This window comes from Rosa chinensis, chromosome 7 (genome assembly GCF_002994745.2).
Source record: "Rosa chinensis cultivar Old Blush chromosome 7, RchiOBHm-V2, whole genome shotgun sequence".
Taxonomy (NCBI): Eukaryota; Viridiplantae; Streptophyta; class Magnoliopsida; order Rosales; family Rosaceae; genus Rosa; species Rosa chinensis.
In genome coordinates this window covers 62,263,672-62,276,127 of record NC_037094.1, presented here as the reverse complement: position 1 = coordinate 62,276,127, position 12,456 = coordinate 62,263,672, and the positions used below count along the sequence as shown (strand labels likewise).

At 39.1% G+C, this 12,456-nt stretch overlaps 1 pseudogene; it reads left to right on the top strand.

Moving 5' to 3' along the window:
- LOC112178364 lies at window positions 1-2,934 on the top strand (annotated as a pseudogene).
- The last annotated feature ends 9,522 nt before the right edge of the window (window positions 2,935-12,456 follow it).

Below are 12,456 nucleotides of genomic sequence, written 5' to 3'. Positions count from 1 at the left end.
ATGAGTGTTGATAATGGGATTAGGGTTGGTGATAATCTGACTGATGTGCCTCTTGAGATTGATGATTTTTTTAGGAGTGATGGTATAGAGGGATTACTACTGTGCCTCTTGCAGTAGTTGACTCGTATAAGGGTAATGCTCTAGGGAGAAAAGTTGGAGTACCGAATTTCATTTTTTCGGAAAATCGAGAGGAGGGTGTTGATAGACGAGTAGGTTGGAGGGTGGAACTTCTTTTGTAGCTACTACTGCTGGTTTGGTTTCTGGTTCTGCTAATGCTACTAAACTGAGTTATGTCCCAGCTCCTATTCGTAGTGAGGTCGCCAATCCATTATACGAAAACACGCAAGGAAGATCAGTTGGTCATCCCAATTCAGATTTGTTTGAAAATGAAGCAGAAGTTGGCACAAGTAATACAAACGGGAAAAACAGGAAGAGGGTAAGAGATGAAAATGGATCAATAGCTGGCAATGCTGGCACTGTTGCCAGTAATGGTGAAGTTGAAAAACGGTTTCTATATGAAATTCAGGCTCCTCTGGATGCCATGAAGAACTCTGTTTATTTTCAGCCAATGATTGATGCAATTGCTTCTTGGGGAATGGAGAGTAAACCACCCTCGTATCATGAGCTTCAGGGTTGGATATGAAATAATGTGGTTGAAGAAGTAAAGAATGGTTGCTTTCTTCTAGTAAACCAATTGAACTCCGAAAAGGGTAGAATATTGCTGAATTTATCAGTGTACGGTCCCGAATGAACAACATATTTGAAATCTGTGGATGCTTCCTCATTTATAAATTCTCCAGATGCTTTGTATGAGATTCTTAAGCAAGTGTTGGAAGAAGTTGGAGTTGGGCGTGTTTTGCAAGTAATTACAAATATTGAAGAGCACTATGTTGTAGCTGGGAAGAGGTTGATGGATAAATTCCCTACGCTGTACTGGTCTCCCTGTGCTGCTGCTTGCATAAATTTGATACTTGAGGATTTTGGAAAAGTTGAGTGGATAAAATCTATTATAGAACAGGCTAGATCTGTTACAAGATTTATCTATAAACACGTCATCATTCTGAAAATGATGCGGAGGTATACTTTTGGAAATGACATTGTGAAGCTGGGAGTAACTCGGTTTGCTACAGACTTTATGACTGAAACAAATGGCTGACCTTAAATTTAATTTGCAGACTATGGTTACTTCAAAAGAATGGGAAGGCTGCCCTTATTCTCAAACATCAGAAGGATCAGCAATGCTGGATGTATTAAGTAATCACACATTTTGGTCTTCGTGCATTATGATTACTCGATTAACAAATCCACTCTTGCGAATTTTGAGAATTGTTGGTAGCCAGAAGGAGGCAGCAATTGGATATGTATTTGGAGGAATGTATCGAGCAAAAGAAACAATCAAGAGAGAACTTGTCAAGAAAGAAGAATATATGGCTTACTGGAATATTATGGATTACAGGTGGCAAAAATTATGGGATCTTCCTCTTCATGCTGCTGGTTTTTACCTTAATCCCAAGTTTTTCTATAGCATCAAGGGAGAAATGCACAAGGTGATTATGTCAAAGATGCTTGACTGCATAGAGAAATTGGTTCCAGATTTAAAAGTTCAAGATGAAATTAGCAAAGAGATAAACTTGTACAAAAATGCAGTTGGAGATCTGGGAAGGAATTTGGCCATTAGAGCCAGAGACACTCTGCTTCCTGGTGAGGATCTCTAGTTAGATTGCATCGCTATTTCCAAAACATGGTTTCTGTATTTGCTGGACTGTACAGCAGATATCTAAAGAAGCATATGTATTTTTTCAAGAAAATAGTTTCACGAACCGTGTGCTAATATAATTTTAATCAATAGAATGATAGATACTTAAATGTAGCCAGACCATTGCCTATGTCATTGTAGTTGACTGTAGGTATTTCATCTTTGGGCTTATTTGTTTAAAACTTCTGTTTGTTTAAACAGCTGAATGGTGGTCTACATATGGCTGTGGTTTCCCGAATATGGCATGTTTTGCAGTTCGTATTCTCTGTCAAACTTGCAGCTTAATTCAGTGCAAGGAGAATCAGATTCCTTTTGACCAGTTGCACAAGACGAGGAACAGCTTAGAGCATGAACGGCTTAGTGATTTTGTCTTTGTTCGGTACAACTTGCAACTAAGACAGATGTAAGTAGAAATCAATAGGCTCTATATATGTGTTTTGTAAATGTTAATCTTTTGCTAATCGATTTCATTACAGGGTTCATAAGAACAAAGAGCATGAGTATGTGGATCCTATATCATTTGACAACACTAGCATTGTTGAAGACTGGGTAACAGAGACCGAAATGTACCCAGAAGACAATGAAAATACTGATTGGAAGGCACTTGATCCGCCCTTTTATAATTCAAGGCTTTTAGAACTTTCAGTTGACGAAGCTGAAGACTTGGGTTCAGGTAACTGAGATTGTATGAATTGTGAATTATATGATTTCATTTCATTTATTTTCTTTTTTGATTTTAACTAGAATGTTGGCCAATGTACAGGGTTTGATGATAACGAGATTTTCTTTAACGGATTGCAAGTGGTTAAAGAAGAAGGCAGAATTTAATGTCCCTAAGTCGATGGGGCAGAATTCATAGATGCAAATCTTTACGATTGGTGACCACTTAGCTTCAGTTCCATCAAAGAAAAATGCCCCTGTGAGGCTGTGACAAAGTAGCATATCTAGAGATACTCTCTGTTTCAAAAGGCGTTCTTTTTCAGTGGTATTACTGCAGAAGTTGCTGTCACCATGATGCTCTTATGGCAATAAACAGAACAAGTATACTTATTAGAGGTCCAAATTGGATACAAGCAAAGCAACCTCTCTCGTTGTGGATCTAGATTTTTTGTGGTCATAAAAGACTCCAGGAATTATTTTCACAATATTTGCACATTTGTTTGAGGGCGCAATATACTTCTCACAAAATGACATAGTTTTCGTAAAATTAATATTATAAGAACTGAGTGGTTGCTTGTGTCGTCATTCTTTGTTTGCTCCAAGAGCCTCACGGCATTGTTGGTTTAGGACCTCTGGAGCACTGCCAGTTAGTGGCGAAACTAAAGGGGACGCTGGTGATAATCGGTAAAATTATAACCAATTATGACCTCTCTACATACTATCTGCTTCATTGGGCAATTTTGAGTAGGGAGGTCATTGGTCATAGCTGCGGCTCAGATGCATGTGAAGCTATTTTCGATTTGATATGATTTTTTCGTTAGGCCAAGAAGGCAAGAAGTATGAGTAAGAAGGTCGTAGCTGCGATGCGCTCTTGAAAAATTATTTCATTCCATGATAATTTTGTTCAGTATGAAAGCACAGGCAGGCCTCCCCGGTTCTTTTCGCCTCCGGGAGAGTAAGAAGCTCGAGAACATTGGTAAGGAAAGCAACTCTCCCTCCTGTACAGGCCTGTATATTTTTCCCAGCGCAAAACGTACATGAGCAATAACCCCCAGCTCATAAACAAATAATGGATCACTAGTCCTAGTCTGGTAATTTCCCTTGCCCCTTGTGATATTCATCTGTTTTGCAAGAGAAGGAGAGGGTACAGTGTGTGGTCTTTCCTAATGGATCACTGCTTGTCAAGAATTCAGACGCTATAGTCACATTATTTAATAAATGTTTTCATGGGGTCACATATAGTGATTTATCTAATGTAATTCTTTGAAATGCTCCCAAAAATTTACCATTTATAAAGTATGTTGCAAGAACCAACAGCCTCTCTCTAGTACAGTGGTTACCATTCTAATCCATATATCCTATACTATTAAAAAAATGACACTGCATGCTATAGAACGGTAAAAAGCCTTGTATTTTGATCGAGGAAAGAAAAAAACAGAAACCATCTGATTTGAGAAATCCAATTATGTGAAGGAAAACCTACTTTCAAGTCGGTTACTTAGACTCCAAGTCATTAGTTTCTATAAATTGGATCATCTCTAAATTCCAAACCATCTGAAACCTTCTCATATCTTCTCCCCTCATCCAAAACCCTAGTTTCTATAAATCATCCATCAAAACCCTACTACTATACCGAAGCCCTAGTCATTAGTTTTTATAAATTCATCTATCGAAACCCTATCTACTCATATCTTCTTTCCTCAAACAAGTCTTTCCAAAACCAAGAAAAGCAAGAAATATGCAGCAAGAGTTTGCAATGGAGGAGACCAGAGGCAATCAACTTCCTGGAGAGAGGTTCTGCCCCATGGAGGATGAACTAGTTCTCTTCTACCTTAAGCCCATGCTGAGCGGAGAGAAGGTGCCCGGCAGAAACAGCGTGGTGTTCGACTGCGACCTCTACGGTCACCAAGAACCTTGGGAGATATGGGAGGCCTACAAGACCAGAAGAAAAAATGACTTGAGGCTCAACAAGGACATCTACTTCTTCACCCAACACAAGAAGATGAGTTCCACAGACACACGCATACGCCGGACCGTTGGAAATGGCACCTGGAAGGGCGACGACTCCGGCAAGCCAGTAAAATCTTTGGAGACTGGTCGTGTGGTTGGCTTGAAGAAAAGACTTACTTATAAGAACGAAGCGTCGGTGCACAACGGTTGTTGGATCTTGCATGAGTTCTACCTTGATCCATCACTCAGAAACAAGAAACAAAAGGTGAAAGACTATGTTCTTTGTCTGCTACGAAAAAATGGTGAACCCAAAACCAAGATCGAAAAGAAGAGAAAGCAACGTGAAGAGGAAGAGGTTCTTGAAAACAATTATGCCTGTGATGACGGAGAGAACACAAACAAGGAGCAAGAAGAGTTGCTTCAGCCTCAAGCGAAGCGACAACGAAACGTTCCATCCATTGATAATGCACTAGTACCAATGCCATCAGAAGAAGATGCATTCGCAGCTGAGTTAGAAGAGACATTGCCATGCTTTGAAGATTGTAATGCACCCTCAGAAGCTGAAGCAATTGGCTTTCAAGGTGAGCAGAATGGGGGACTCCAACAGTACTTTGCTTCTGAGGTTCAATCAGGCCCTTCATTTGGAGACGATCATGGAATACTTAATCCACTACCGGAGGAAGATTTTCTCTGGGAGGAAATGTTAGAACAAATGGGTATGATAGAAATGGAAGACCTGCTAGTTGTTAATGGTGTGACTAGTAATATGGATGTGGCGAAAGAAAACGTGCTAAACAACACCCTTCTTCACACTCCCACATCATCCATGTCTCCGGCCTATGATAGCACTGATATGCCATATTTATCCTTGGAAAATTGTTGCATTGATTTAGCTGGAAGCAACAATGTTTGTGGAGGATCGATTAGCTTTCAGGATGGTGCATACTGGCCCGAGTCTATAGTGAAGGCCCCAACTGAAGAGCAACAAAAGACTGCTGATGAAGATTGTTCAGATTGGTTGGAGTCGATCAGTTTTAGTCCTGACGAAAACAACTTCATTTGGAGTGAAGTGCAATGGTGTTCGTAGCTACCCTTGGCATGCAATGCTCTTATTGCCTAGCTCTTAAGTTGTCAATCTAGTTTTGGTTTGTTGTATCTTTTTGAGGAACGTGGTACTCTTTCCTTTGTCCAGAGTTTTATCCCAAAGGGTTTTACCCGGAAAAGGTTTTAACGAGGCCACACAATTTGCATTTCCTCTCCTTTGTAAACTTACAAATTGTAAGCCGGTTCTACACTAATGAAATCTTCAAAGTTTCATTACAAGTAAAAAGAGTCAACATTCGGATTCAACAGTTTTTACATTCCACTATATCCTGTTACATGAAATATGTTACGCTTAGGCCAGTTTTTAAATTTCTTCATATGACTTGCTAGAAGTAAAAGTAATCTCACAGAACTGCTATTGTTCTACGTACTATCTTTCGTTACGATAATCTTTATACATGGTTTCCTTGTTTTATTGGAGGTTTTAATGTAGGACGTAATTAATCTGATACTTGTATAGCAATTAGTTCATCTTTAGTGTTTGAGTTCTGAAAAACCATATGATTCAAAATTTCAAATTCAAAATGAAGCTATTTCTTATTATCTTTTACATCTGATCATATCGTTTACTTGACTTTCTTATCTTGTATTTTGAATTCTAGGATATTTTCTGTTCTGATAGAGTAAAATTCTGTTTTGATAAGTTTGTAATCATCTAGGGCTTTATAATGTAATCGTCTATAAATACAATCACACTGAGCTTGATTTCTCAAACCATTCAACACAAAAAGTTACTCATTTCAAGTTCCTGACAAGCAATGATTCATTAGGAAAGACCACCCAGCGTAGCTCTCCTTCTCTTGGAAAACAGAGATGAATATCAGAAAAGGCAAGTTAAATGACCAGACTAAGACTAGTGATTTGTTATTTGTATATGAGCTGGGGCTAATTGCTTGTGTTTTGCAATGGGAAAAATATAAAGGCTTAGACAGTGGGAAGGTTTTGAGATAATAGGTGGGAGAGATGAGGTTGCAGGAGGGACATGGTTGGCTTGTTCAAAAAGGTGGGAGAGTTGCTTTCCTTACCAATGTGCTCGAGCTTCTTACTTTCCCGGAGGCAAAAGAGCGATGGATGCCTGCCTGTGGTTTTCTTTTTCATACCGAAAAAAATTGTCATGGCATGAAATAATTTTTCAAGAGCGCACTGCAGCTACGACCTCCTTATTCATACTTCTTGGCCTAACGAAAAAAAATCATATAATTAAGTGCCTTTGCTATATACAATTGATTATTGTGCCTTAAAAGGAATGCGTGATTGGAGCAATTCTTTCATATTCTACATGTTATGAGAATTAGGAAAAGTGTAAAGGTCGGGGGTATGTTTGCACAAATCGTCAATGGGTCATAGTAAAACTACGTCACATGTGCATATAAGATGCTGATCCAGTTGTGTTATTTGAAATAGAAAGTCGAAAGAAAAGTTCATAACAAATGAAGGTGAAAATTTTTAATTAGTACTCGAAGAAGCTGTAAAAATCTTAAAGCATCTGAACCCAATCGAAAACTAGATACAGACTTGAATAACAATACATGAATTAGCTGTGTTTTGCTTTGCAAACAGGCAACCCGGGTATAGGCATCAAATAAACTCCCTGACCAAAAACCTCAAAAACTACAAGCTTGAAAGCATAATAAAGCTTTCAATCAGCTGTGCATAATTTATACCAAGGGAGAATATAAACCAAAACCTGAGGGGCAAAACCAAAACCACAATACACGAAAGCTAATATCGTTTCCCAAGAGTGATGCCAAGGATTACAGACACCAGACACTCCGAATATGACGTTAATGGTCATCATTGGGGAAGCATTAGAAGTGTGAGTAAGGCTTTCTGATGAGGATGAGGTTTGAGCAGAAGTTGTTGCCTCAAGACTTTTTCTTACTCTTCCTTTTCGATGGAGTTGAAATGGTTGATCCAATGTCCCGGGATTTCACTTCCATTAATCCTTAGACATCACCCTGCAACAAGATTCAAATATAAGTACCTTTACAACTTCTTTGCTGGAAGACTTGGCTTCATGATTCTAGCAATTTTGTGCATGCCTGTCTGTTTACATTTTGTATATACATAAAGTTTAGAATAGATGTAAAATACCTTTTCGGTTTTATTGGCATCAGAAAGCTGTAATTTTTGCACAAGGTCTTTGTCAAAGACAACCTTGATTTCCACATATAAGTAAAAAAAAAAAAAAAAAGAACGGTGGAAGTAGTGGCGGACGCAGAAATTTTTGTGAGTGGGGGCAAAAAAAAAGATTGAACAAACAAATATAAAATACTACAATGAATGAAACATATCTTTCAAACATGGATAATATTTTCAATGAATACATATTCTAACTTCCTAACACATAAACTAACTTTAAATCAATATATTTCTTGACACATTTTATTTCTATCTATTTACCATAAAGTACACTTACTATATTTCCTAGTAAAACAAAAAAATGAAAATACAAAATCATCATGCATTAAAAAGAAACCCACTGTTACCTTTGATAGAGCTCAGACTCCTGACCTCTCAAATGAGAGACCAAAGCCTTACCACCCCACCTTATTACAATTTAATGTTAGTGATCATCATGTAGTTCATAAAAAAGAAGAAGTTAAAACTGATTAATTATGAAATCATGCATATGTGAAACTCTTATAAAATAGAAATATAAAATTAAGAAGAGAAAGACTTGCGACTTGTAGACAAGTCAAATGGTTGCATAAATTTACACGTGTAAGTTTCCTTAGTTTAATTGCATTGCTGTGACTCTATGAGGCAGCAGATTACATAATAGTCAAGTCATGGGGCAGCATATATATTCCTCTTCTTCTGGGGGCAAAACCGATGAACATAGTATATATATATATGAAGCTGTTGAGCAAATGAAAAAAATTCACTGGAGGCAGCAGCCCCCACTCGTCCCAACGTGCGTCTGCTAGTGGGTGGAAGTTAAGAGGTTAAGGTGGGTGATTATGTGATGGTACAACTGATTCCATGATACAATTTCTCGGACGTGCAACACGGCATCAATATGAAGTGTCGGTGCTTTTGAGAGTCTACCACAATAATAAATTGTATACCATGTGATCCATTAGTTCGTTTAATTGTCATGCTCCTAATTAGTTACAAGAATTCACAAGTTTGTACAATCTACTGAACTATATTTTACTGGTAATTTGTTACATAAAAAAAAAAAACTAGAACGAATCTAGAAAGTCGAACGAGAGTATAGGAAAAATTATTTAATCTGAGCCCACTCTGAGCTTTTTAAGCTTGAGCAAAGTTCAAATCGGATATTTTTTGAACCTAGCCGTTTGAGTCTAGGGTTTTCTTCTCCTTCAGCGTTGACATTCTTAGTTGGAATTGCAGAGGGATTTGCAATCCAACCACAACTAGAGCCTTACGGGATCTGATCTCCCAGAGTCGGCCTCAGATCGTGTTTTTATGTGAAACAAAAATAAGTCAACTGTCAGATTTTACGTCTCTTCACCGGGAACTAGGGTTTGCTCATTCCAAAGAGGTGTTGAGCGAAGGCCAAGCTGGAGGACTGGGGGTGTTTTGGACGGAGGATGTTGATGTTCAGATACGCACCGTTTCGGCTCATCATATTGATATGGAAGTGTGTATAGGTCCAGGAGAACCATATTGGCGACTTACTGGTTTTTATGGCTTTGCGCGTACATGTGAACGTGATCTCTCTTGGAAGCTTATTAGGGATCTATGTGATTTAGATTCATTGCCTTGGGTGATTATTGGAGACTTTAATGAGATTCTGAATAATGGAGAAAAGTTGAGTGGTCCGACTCGTCTTGAAAGGAAAATGAAGGGCTTTAGAGAAGCTTTGGGGTATGCAGAGCTGATTGATCTAGGGTTTCAAGGGTCCAAGATGACGTGGTGGAATTCTGAAACACAATTGAGGCTTGATAGAGCTATTGCTACGAACTCATGGAGTGACATTTTTGGTTTTGCTAGGGTATGGCATCTTGCGCCGAGTGATTCGGACCATGTTCCCATATTGCTGCAAGCTAGTATTGCTCTTCTACCTTTGCGATCTCGAAGAGACAAATTCAAATTCAAATCTTTCTGGCTGCAACATGAGGAATGTGATCCTCTGGTGCTTTCCAGGAAGATTGTCTGAACTAGACGAGCATTGGAATCTTGGTAGTAGAACACTTTCAGCCTGAGACAACAACAGATGTTGGAGATGCGGAGTAGACTTGAGTTTTTGATGGGGGAACCGGTTACTGTGGCTTTTGTGGCATAAAAGACAGTCCTGATGACTTCATTACAAAGTCTGTTGGCACAAGAAGAGCCCTTTTGGAAGCAAAGGGCCAAGATAACTTGGCTACAGGAGGGTGATAGGAACTTGGGTTTCTTCCATAGGAAAGCTGCAAATAGGAAACAGAAAAATTCCTTATTGGGTATGTTCGATGCGAATGGAGTGTGGCAGGAAGATGATGATGGTTGAGAGAGGGTTGGGACCTCTTATTTTTTGAATATGTTCACTGCGTCTACTCTAGATAGTGAAGTAGTGGAGCTTACTTTGGATGCGATACAGTCTTGTGTTACCTCTGAAATGAACCAGAAACTTTGTGATCAGTATTCAGAGGAGGAGGTTAAGATTGCTATGTTCCAGATGTACCCGACCAAGTCACCAGGTCCTGATGATAATGCCTCCCCTTTTCTTTCAACATTATTGGGATTCTATTGGTAGGGATGTTACTGCTGCAATTCAGAGCTTTCTGCATACTGGCTCTCTATTGAAACAGATAAAATTTACACATATATGTTTGATTCCTAAAGTGAAGCAACCGGAAACAATGAGTGATCTTAGGCCCATTGCACTTTGTAATGTCATTTACAAGTTGTGTTCAAAAGTCATTGCCAATAGGTTGAAAGTTTTTTTGCCTGAGCTTATATCTCCTTTTCAGAGTGCTTTTGTCCCAGGTAGGTTGATCATAGACAACACTTTGGTGGCCAATGAGGTGGCTCATTATGTTCATAATAAAAGAGAGGGTCAAGATGGACATATGGCTCTTAAGCTGGATCTAAGTCAGGCTTATGATAGAATGGAATGGGCCTTCTTACGTAAAGTTTTGGTTTTTCTCAAGCTTGGATTGATGCAGTTATGTAGTGTGTGTGCTCTATGAGGTATTCCTTCTTAGTTAGAGGCAAACCTAGAGGATATGTTATTCCTTCCCGTGGGTTGAGATAAGGGGATCCACCATCGCCCTACTTATTCTTACTTGGGGCTGAAGGTTTTTCGGCTTTACTCCAGCAAAAACAACGTCTGGGTTTATTGCCTGGAAGTGCTATATGTCAGGGTGCTCCTTCGGCAAATCATTTGCTTTTTGTAGATGATAGCATGCTTTATGCAAAAGCTTCTCAAGCTTCTCTAGTAGCTTGTTTTCAAATTCAAAATGTCATTGAGGTTTATGGAAGAGCTTCTGGGCAGGTTGTCAATTTTCATAAGATCTCAGTTGTTTTCAGTAGGACTGTAGGTGGGTCTATCCAAGATTCAGTAGCCAATTTGTTGGGAGTTGAAATAGTGGAGTCACATGGACGTTATTTGGGACTATCGACCTATGTAGGCAGAAACAAAACTGCTACTTTTGAGTATATCAAAGAGAGGCAGGCGGAAAAGATGAAGCATTGGCAGGGCAAATTACTTAGTGCAACTGGTAAGGAAATCTGAATCCGGGTGGTAGCTCAAGCTCTCCCAAATTATGCTATGAGTGTTTTTCAGCTTACGAAGAACTTTTGTGAGGATCTTGAGCAGATGTGTGCTAGGTTTTAGTGGGATAGCACAATTGATAAACGGAAAATCCATTGGAAAAAGTGGGATGATCTTTGTCACTCTAAAGAGACGGGTGGTCTGGGGTTTAGAAGCCTTTCAGAGTTTAATTTTTCCATGTTAGCTAAGCAAGCTTGGAGAATGGTGTCTAATCCGACGTCATTGGTAGCACGGTTATACAAAGCCCGCTACTATCTTGAAGGTAACTTTTGGATTGCTACTACTCATGTGTCGCCTTCCTACTCCTGGCGTAGCATATTTGTAATGAGAGATTTTATCCAGACGAGTTCCTTCTGGCAGATTGGTGATGGTCATAACTCATAAGGTTTCGGTTTGGGATGATGCTTGGATCCCTAAGTTGCCCCAATCTTAGACCGCAGGGTATTTTACGGCAGGCCGAGTACCCAACTACTGTGAATGAGCTTATTACTATTCCTAATTCTTGGAATGAAGATAAGGTTCATTCTATTTTTATTCCTGAAGATGCTGAGGCTATTCTCTCAATCCCATTAAGTAACAGGCAGCATGAAGATCGTTTAACTTGGCAATTGGAGAAAAGAGGCATGTTCACTGTTAAATTAGCCTATCTCTATGCTTTTTCTCGAACAACATCTATGTTATCTCCTGCAGTGGTGGCTAATCAAAGAGTTTGGAAAAAGATATGGTATGCCAAAATGCCTAGTTCAGCTAAAGTAAATGCTTGGAAGATTTGTCAGAATATTTTGCCTACCATGGATTGGTTAGCATCTAGAACTGTTGTTTTGGAATCTCAAATGTGTGTTATGTGCAACGCTGAACTGGAAACCATTATCCATTTATGCCGTAATTGCCCATTTTCTAGGGCTGTCCTTAGTACTCAAGGTGACATAAGGAGGGGTTGTTTCGAAGTTGACACTGATCATATGGATGCATTGAGTTGGATACATTATAGCTTTGACAAGCTCTCAATAATTGTATTTGCTCAGCTTCTATTTTTTCTATGGGGTATATGGAAAGAAAGAAATGTTCGGGTTTGGGAGAAGAAGGTCACAGCGGCAAGTGATGTTGCATTGCTTTCTTCTACTCGATTGAGTAGTTATCAGTTCCATAATTCTAACTTGAAACGTGATATTCCTACAGGTAGGGTCTTCGATGGCAGCCTCCTCCTATAGGTTGGTTGAAATTGAACTTTGATGGGGCTTATCATGGGGATGATGGCAGG